The sequence below is a fragment of the Triticum urartu genome, chromosome 3 (genome assembly GCF_003073215.2).
Source record: "Triticum urartu cultivar G1812 chromosome 3, Tu2.1, whole genome shotgun sequence".
In the NCBI taxonomy this organism is placed as follows: Eukaryota; Viridiplantae; Streptophyta; class Magnoliopsida; order Poales; family Poaceae; genus Triticum; species Triticum urartu.
This window is the reverse complement of record NC_053024.1, coordinates 82,983,669-82,992,742: the sequence shown is the minus strand read 5'-3', so window position 1 is coordinate 82,992,742 and position 9,074 is coordinate 82,983,669. Positions and strand designations below refer to the sequence as shown.

Genomic DNA, 9,074 nt, shown 5'->3' with positions numbered 1-9,074 from the left:
TTGACACCGACACACATCACCTGTGCGCATCTCTCGGACTGAGACCACCATCGCCTACCCAAAGCAGGAGCTCCGACCCGCCCCAGGCCCCAATCTGGTCTGCCCGAGCACGATCCCCAGGTCCTGGACATCTCCACCGCGCGGACATCCCATGCCGGCCCGAACCCATGAGAAGAAAGGAGCCACCACCACTCGCACACCAATCACTGTCGCCAGAGCTGCCGCAACATCGCCCATCATTGGTGCACCCACCACAGCCGGAACGCGGCCCCTACCAAACCACAATCGCTGTCAACCACCACTGCAGGTACGCAACAAAGGTTACCAACCCACGCCGACCGTAGCCCGCACACCCTTGTCGGAGTACAAGACTAGGCCTGACCGGAGGCTGGCAAGCACGCTATCACTAGCGACAAGCCGAGCCCCGTCACCACAACGAGCCGAGCTGTCCGTATCCCCGGAAAGGCAGATCCGAGACGCACCCGTCCCATCCCTTCCGATGACATGGTGCGCACCCCCGCAACCCGCAAACCACAACCCTTTCATGCCGCCGCCCACAACCCGCGCCACCCCCGCCGGCTGCTGCCGTGGTGCCGCCACATCTCGTCCACACGTTGCGCCACCAAGCGCCGAACGAGCGAAGGAAGGCACCCCTCCGTCGCCGATGCTAGCCAGGCTTTGCCCGTCAGCGCACCGAGGCTGCAACAAGGACATGAGGGGGCAAGGATGGTGGCCTGGACCGGCGGCTAGGGTTCCGCCGCCCCCCTCCGCCTCCCCTGGCGCTCGTGTGTGTGGGTGGGTGGGGGGGGGGGAGGGGAGCGCAGGGGGGGGGGGGGGGAGGCACCAATCAGCATCCACGCTTAAGAACTTCACAAGTCACATCGAACGTGATTCCGAAAAGACGATCCTGTTAATAGTTGGGACGGTGATCTTTTAGCAATCCAAGCCCTGAACCGCTGACTGTCAACGAAGATTCAAGATTCAGCAAGTGTGTGGACTAACATTTAGAAAAGAAAACACTACAGTAAGTCAGATGGAAAGCAGTTGAAGCACCAAGTCGGAATCTCCTTGCATCATTCAGCCAACAAAATCACTTTCCCAGCACAGAGACCATTCGCACAGGCATAAATAAAATTCTGAAGTATGATAGCAACATACAAAAGTCAGCAGTCAGCGCACACACACACATGTTACTACTGACTTGCAGTAGCAACCGATCAACAACAACACATGATTCAGGTTACCCCGGACAATGCCCAGGGATTAAACTTCCTGGCTGCTGCAGCAGCTCACAGTATCACATGCAGGGCTCAAGACACACCCTAACTTTGCTGAGTGAAATACCATCAGGTCTGTAATTCAGGCTGCTCCACCGCAGTCAGATCAACTCTCAGATGCAGCACGCCGTCAATGAAGAGGCTGTCGTCCGCAATGAACGTCGACCATGGAACTCCAAAAAGATCATCGCATCCCTCCAGCAAAGACCCGCTGAATGTGTGCCTACCGCCGTACTTGCTCAAGAATTTTCCTGACGATCTTGTCCTTGCAGCAAACTCAATATCGAAACACGACGAGCCTGAGATAGAATTTCCATATATCCCTAACCAGAGGCCAAAGCTGTACAACCTGTCTCCTCATCCAGTACCAGTTTGCCATGAGATAGAATTTCTGACCTGCGAGATTGAACCAGTCCGACAATATAACTCCTGATGGGAAGAATCCGGAGCATTCGGCGCGCGTTAGATCCATGTAAACTATAACCTGTGGGTAAGGTCGATCAAACGCAACCGCTTTCACATGTTTGGACCCGTAAGTTCGCTCAGCAGATTGCCAATCGAGAGTTGATACATCTGCTGCAAGAGCACCTTCCATCTGGGTTGGGTAAGCTTTGTGGAGGAGGACCTCATTGATGCGCTTGGTTACTTGCTCACGGTCTATATCATCATCAGTGCATGCTAGGATCTCCTGAAGTGCGGCACATGTCATATGACTGAAGCGTACCAGCGGAAGCAAACGGCTGCTCAAGATCTCGCGTCTTTCCTCCGGTTCCAGGTATCGCGCACGGGCCCACTCAAGCAAGAAGTTATATACCGCATCTTCAGATGCTACTTGTATGTCAGTGCTCGAAAAGATCGCCTCGATTCCAGAAAGAGAGATGTTCATCACTTCTTCAAACCTGAAATGGGACAAACCATGCCATGAGTACACTTCATGCACATTACAATGGCCAATGCCTACATTTTTCTACCAAATGAAAAATAAAAATTGCTCCATCAAATGGGGATCACTCACTTGTCTAAAATCTTGTATTTCTCAGCAAGGAATTCCCTGGCTGCACCTACCACACTCTGAGCTTCAGCAGCCATTGAAAGGGAGCATGGATGGTCAGGTATAGCAGTGCAGATTCTGTGGTCATAGGCAGGCTTCTGAGCAGCTGACTGCAGTACCGCATGCAAGAAAGAACCTCAAATTTGTCGGCAGCCATTAAGATGTCGAGCAGAAGAGTGGGCTCAATTGTTGTCAACTTTCCACTGTACACGAGCAGAAGAGTGGGCTCAATTGTTGTCAACTTTCCACTGTACATGAAGCTTAAAAGCTCCATAAAGGCCTTTTCCTCTGTTCCAAGTAGAATGAAAACAGAAAAATCATAAGAGAACAGTTCAACAAATAAGCAAAAAAAAAGGACACTCTTTTTGTACCCTAAATAATTTTCGAAGTTGACTACTGACTTACAGTATTGACAAACGCTCCATGGGAGATTAACTTTTTTTCCAATCACAGAAAAATTATATGTATACTACTACAGAAAACATACGAGTTGGGAGGAATCCAAGCGATCTCAATCATTCAATACAATCAGATCCAATGGCTGATAATTGCATATGAAAAAATAAACTTAAGAGAGAGTTCCCTACTTAGGAGTGAGTTAATTAATCCACGATTTTCCCACATCGATGACTAAAAGAGACGACACATATCAGTGGATATTTAGATAGTGCATGGTACATGCAATATATACAGTGTGCATGCTGAATTACCAGTAAATTTAAGTGCAGAGACTATAAAAAATAATCTTTTATTTACCATAAATACTCTTATGACAAGAAATAGTAGCACAACCACAGTAGCAAATAAGAATAAAATATAAGAGGAAGAATGTTACAGTTAAGCTATCACATTACCTGAATCAGCAATCCTGATTCTTGGATGCGTCTGATCAGATTCATTCATGCCATTTGAGAAAAGCTAAGAAACATGAAGCTTATCAGAAACTTGAACTGATCATACAAATGTATTTCACATGATTATAAAATTACCTTTATAAAGAAGCGACTTCTTGCAGCAAGAATCGCTGAATTGATATGAAGGGTCTTTACTGTTAAAATTGGTGTACTTGCCATGGTTGAGAAACAGTCTATCTGTCCATTATCAGCTGCAAAATACCAAGATCAGTGAAATACAAGACAACTAGGAGAAGTAAAAGGTAAGCAATTAAACCATTGGACATATTTTTCTTCTGTGAAAATACTTGAAACACTCTGTTCAATGGTGCAGATTCATTTAATCACTCTTCAGTTATGTCGTAAATGGTAAAAATAATATCAGAAAAATTGAACGGCAATTTAGCTGCAGAAAGCAACCTAAGCATGCTTGTAGCTCAGTGAGGAAAGAGATCATAGATGTTATCCCAAGGATCCTACTGGAATTTCATATAACTTCGTCAGATAACTATTTGTCACAAGCCGAACTTAGGCAATGCCTTTTGTAAAGGTTCACTGCAATCTTGACCAGGAATTGTAACATGAATACTAGGATTTCAAAACCTACAATTCCTTAAAGGACATCAAGTAGTAGAACTTTAGGTGTCAGCTGGAATAGCATCTTTTCAAGTTTTCTGAGTCGCATGGTTCGCACCCATTGTCCAGTGGCTAGTCTCAGTTGCAGTGGATTGATTGTATTCTGCTGTTGCAGGGACAGGGGATAGATGTGTTTGAACACCACAGCTAAATCCAAATATTAAATATTTGTTGTATCAATCATCATCAACCATGCCCTCCCGTCGATCGCAGGCACAGCGGCGGCAGCGGCCTTCGCCGCCAGCACGCTGGGAACCACTGGGTATGGCATGGGACATCGTTGCGGCTCAGCCAGTCTTCTAGCGGCAGGGGGCTCAGCTCCCCCCGGCGGTGCCTGCTCGTCGAGCCCCCACCAGCGCGCCGTCGGCCGGGCGCTGGCGAGGCCACCAAGGTGGCCGCGCTCCAGACCATGTGCGTTCTCCTCCGACACCCGCCGGTGCCGCGTTGGAGGAGGAGTCCCCCATGCGCCCGTGGATCCAGGAAATCGCAGGGCCCGTGGATCCGACACCGCCCGCATCGACGACCTTCGCGACGTCCTGGACCGTAAGAGAGGAACCAACGCTTTCGAGGGGGGCACCGGCAGGTGGTGCCCGGTGGATCTTTCCACCAGGAACGACCTCGAGGACTGCCGGGAAGTTGAGACCCCTCGTCAACACTAGGCGTCGCGCCCACCTGGGAGAGATAATTGTATGTATAGTCCTTGTATTTGTTGGCTACGTTTAACCCAGTTCTGGAATTTACGTATTGTTTTAATACGGTTTCGGTACATGAAAATACATGATCAATACAGTTCGCTCTACACACCGCATACGTATCTCGTATTTCTGTAGTGAAGGCCACGTCTGTATGCGGCCCATATGTCAGTGGGCCGAGTGGGCCGAGAAATAAAATGAAAAAAAGGCAAAGGGGGAAGTTGAGACCCCTCGTCAACACTAGGCGTCGCGCCCACCTGGGAGAGATAATTGTATGTATAGTCCTTGTATTTGCTGGCTACGTTTAACTCAGTTCTGGAATTTGCGTATTGCTTCAATACGGTTTCGGTACATGAAAATACATGATCAATACAGTTCCTAAGATTGAAACGTCAGTCCTGGCTCTACACACCGCATACGTATCTCGTATTTCTGTAGTGAAGGCCACGTCTGTATGCGGCCCATATGTCAGTGGGCCGAGTGGGCCGAGAAATAAAATGAAAAAAAGGCAAAGGAGAGATAATTGTATGTATAGTCCTTGTATTTGCTGGCTACGTTTAACTCAGTTCTGGAATTTGCGTATTGCTTCAATACGGTTTCGGTACATGAAAATACATGATCAATACAGTTCCTAAGATTGAAACGTCAGTCCTGGCTCTACACACCGCATACGTATCTCGTATTTCTGTAGTGAAGGCCACGTCTGTATGCGGCCCATATGTCAGTGGGCCGAGTGGGCCGAGAAATAAAATGAAAAAAAGGCAAAGGGGACTCGAACCCACTAGCTGTGCCCAACCACTACCCGAACCGGCCAGCAGACCAAGTGTGTGTTCTTGTTCGGCATGGGGATGCACCATATATTATAAGCATATCACTGTTTCTTTAAAAAGTTATACGTGAATTTTAAAGTATTCATGAGTTTTTATTTTAAAAAAAGTTCATCGATTCACAAAATGTTCATGATTATAAAGTAAAACGTTGTGTCTACAACAAATGTATGTAAATTTTAAAAAATAATCAACACAATGCTTGGGAATTTTAAAAATATAATTCAAAGATTTTAAAAATGTTCACTGATTCAAAAATGTATTGATGGATTCAAAAATGTTCGTCACAAAAAAATTCTGACTCTCAAAAGGTTTTCAAGAAATATTTTGCCTATGGAAAAAAACTTGTTTACGAGTTCCAAAAAACATGTGCGCAGTTTCACAAAAATTCACTAACTTGTAAAGAGCTCATGAATTTAGAAATGTTCACAACTTCAAAAATATGGTGAATATTTTGGGAGTGCATCTCCTCACATATATATAGGGAGTGCAACTTAGAAAACTCCAAAAACATGTTCACAACTTGTACAATAGACTAAATATATATGCATCTCGTCACATATCGCACGCACACACACACACTTAGTATTCATGAATTGATTCTTTTCTGTTCAATTCATGAATTGATTCTTTTATGTTCATTGATACAAAAAATGTTCACGATTCAAAAGTAAAAGTTTGTATATACAAAAAATACTTGAATTTATGAAAATATTCAAGAAAATGGTTGGGATTTAGAAAATTTTATTTCATAAATTTTGAAAAAAATGGTCACTGATTCAAAAAAATAATTGATGAATTAAAAAATTGTTCATCACAGACAGCATCTTTCTTAATTTCAAAAGCTATTCAAGAATTAAACAAAAATGTTCGCCTTTGCAAAAAAACATGATCACGAGTTCCAAAAAAAATGTAAGCCATTTCAAAAATTATTCACGAATTTTTTAAAAGTTCATGAATTAAGAAAAATTTCGTAACTTCAAAAATATGGTCAACATTTTTTTAATTCGATAAAAAAATTTGAATTCGAAAAACATTCAGCCCAATTTTTAAAAAGGTGGACCGCCTTTGGAAAAATAATGAATTAAAAAATATTCACAATTTCAAAACTTCTGTATGCAATACGGCAGACTACGCTGACAAGTTAGTGAATTTTTGTGAAACTGCGCACATGTTTTCTGGAACTCGTAAACAAGTTTTTTTTCATAGGCAAAATATTTCTTGAAAACCTTTTGAGAGTCAGAATTTTTTTTGTGACGAACATTTTTGAATCCATCAATACATTTTTCAACCAGTGAACATTTTTAAAATCTTCGAATTATAATTTTAAAATTCCCAAGCATTGTGTTGATTATTTTTTAAAATTTGCATACATTTGTTGTAGACACAACGTTTTACTTTATAATCATGAACATTTTTTGAATCGATGAACTTTTTTTTAAATAAAAACTCATGAATATTTTAAATTTCACGTATAATTTTTTAAAGAAACAGTGATATGCTTATAATATATGGTGCATGCCCATGTCAAACAAGATCACGCACTTGGTCTGGTGGCCGGCTCGGGTAGTGGTTGGGCACAGCTAGTGGGTTCGAATCCCCCTTTGCCTCTTTTTTTCATTTTATTTCTCGGCCCACTCGGCCCACTGACATATGGGCCACATACAGACGTGGCCTTCACTACAGAAATACGAGATACGTATGCGGCGTGTAGAGCCAGGACTGACGTTTCAACCTCAAGGACCGTATTGATCACGTATTTTCATGTACCGGGACCGTATTGAAGCAATACGCAAGTTCTAGGACTGAGTTGGACGTGGCCAGCAAGTACGAGGACTATAGATGCAAGACGTCGCGGGGCGGGACCTGACCAGAACGGGCAACTCCAAAGTGCGACCCCAACATGCCGCGATGCGAACCTGATCAAACGGACGTCATCACCGAGGGGCGGGTCAGGAGAAGGACAAGGGTGGATGTGGCGCGCGTCCGTATCATGCGCGCGTCGACGGAAATCCGGCCCAAATTCAGGCTAGAAATGGGTCCCGGACAGATGAAAAAGGATGGTCGTTTGTTTGTGTCGGCACATTGGGCCATTTTTTGTGTCCATTTCGGTCTAAATGGACATGCACAGACAAAATGCGTCGGCATGTTGGAGTTGTCATTAGATGGTTTCCATCCACCTTTTTCATGACGGATGGATTCAGCGACACAGTTAAAGAGATAGCATTGCACTGCTGAAGGGCAACGCCACCAATTCCTATGAAATACACGGTGCCTAGGCAGGCTAGGCCCGGGCAGATCGAGAGGAGGGGGCATTTGACCCCGATCACACCACATGCGCTAAAGAGTGTATACTATGGCTGCTCTCATGTTAAATAAGGGGCAAACTGGAGCCTCAAGGGAGGAGGAAAACCTTGTTATCACACACACACACACCACTTGTCTTCAGAAGCAAGAACTAGCACTAGGACGTCGAGTGTTACACCTTCTTGCTGACATGAACCTGGATAAACAAAGGCTCAATCTCTCAAGTGATCTGAAGTGTTTGACCCCCGACTGAATCTCTAAAAGGGGATCCCCACAATCTCCGATCTTGACGATCACCCATCGACATAAGATCTCACGTGCAAAACTTATACTAGCAGTCTGGTGTAATCGCATATGTGCTAGTGCCAAATTTATCTCTATGCAACAAGTATTTGAACTACTTGAACAAAAGTAGTTATCAAGCAGGCTAACAATGACCTTAAGGCCTCATTTGGCAGCAGGGGATGGGATCCCGATCCATTCCTTGGAAACTCCCACCCGGTGGTAGACCTTCCCCGGTTTTTCCGCCGTACCATTTGGTCGAGAGGTGGAACAGAAAATTTTCTTCGCTTTCTCGTGAATTCCCTGGGAGGAAAAAATGTCTTTCCACTCGTGGATGGAGTTCCTCGTCTCTTACACGTTGTCTCTAGAGAAGTTAGCGCACTCCTGCCCGTGACCCTGACGCCGGTCTGTGCTAGAGGACAAACTTTTCCCCGTCTTTCCCCCATCGTGAGTGAACCAAATGGTGGTAAGCGGGGCCGTGGTTTTCTACCACGAATTCCTGTGTGATGGGAAAAATCCCTATTGTGGATTGTCTCCCCCGGGTCCTATATCCCCTACGTCCAAACAAAGCCTAAATGTTTCGATGCACACAAAACAAACTAACATAGGTGAACAAAGAAAATGTCGCACTAACATAGGTGTACACCACATCAACACACGCACAAGCACATAACTTATGGATTCCCTCTGTTGCCCCCATGTTACACTAACACGGTAAACTGCCTGAATGAAGGGTCAGCCTGAGATGAAACAAAATTACCCGACCATTTCAAATCAAATCAAATCAAGCGCAACAACCCCATATGCCCACACAAATTAACGTATGCATCGAATTAAATATGCATGCAATTCCAAATGGCCAAACATATCGAACCCAGGGGTGGGATCCACGCACCTTTCTTATTGTCATCGCCTATGAGGAGAGACCCTCCATTGACGTCGCCGCCGGTGATGACCTCTATCTGCATCACCATGTTGGAAAAGACCTCCGAATTGAAGGCGAACTCAAAGTTGGGCACCCCGACGCGAGATGATAACTCTAGGTCCATCTCGGCCTCCACCTCCGCCGACACCAACACAGTCATCATGTTTTCGCCGCCGGCCATGCA

The 9,074-nt window shown here is 45.0% G+C and overlaps 1 pseudogene; it reads right to left on the bottom strand.

Annotated features, from left to right (window-relative positions):
* Positions 1 to 1,121: 1,121 nt before the first annotated feature.
* LOC125543004 lies at positions 1,122 to 4,519 on the bottom strand (annotated as a pseudogene).
* Positions 4,520 to 9,074: the final 4,555 nt, after the last annotated feature.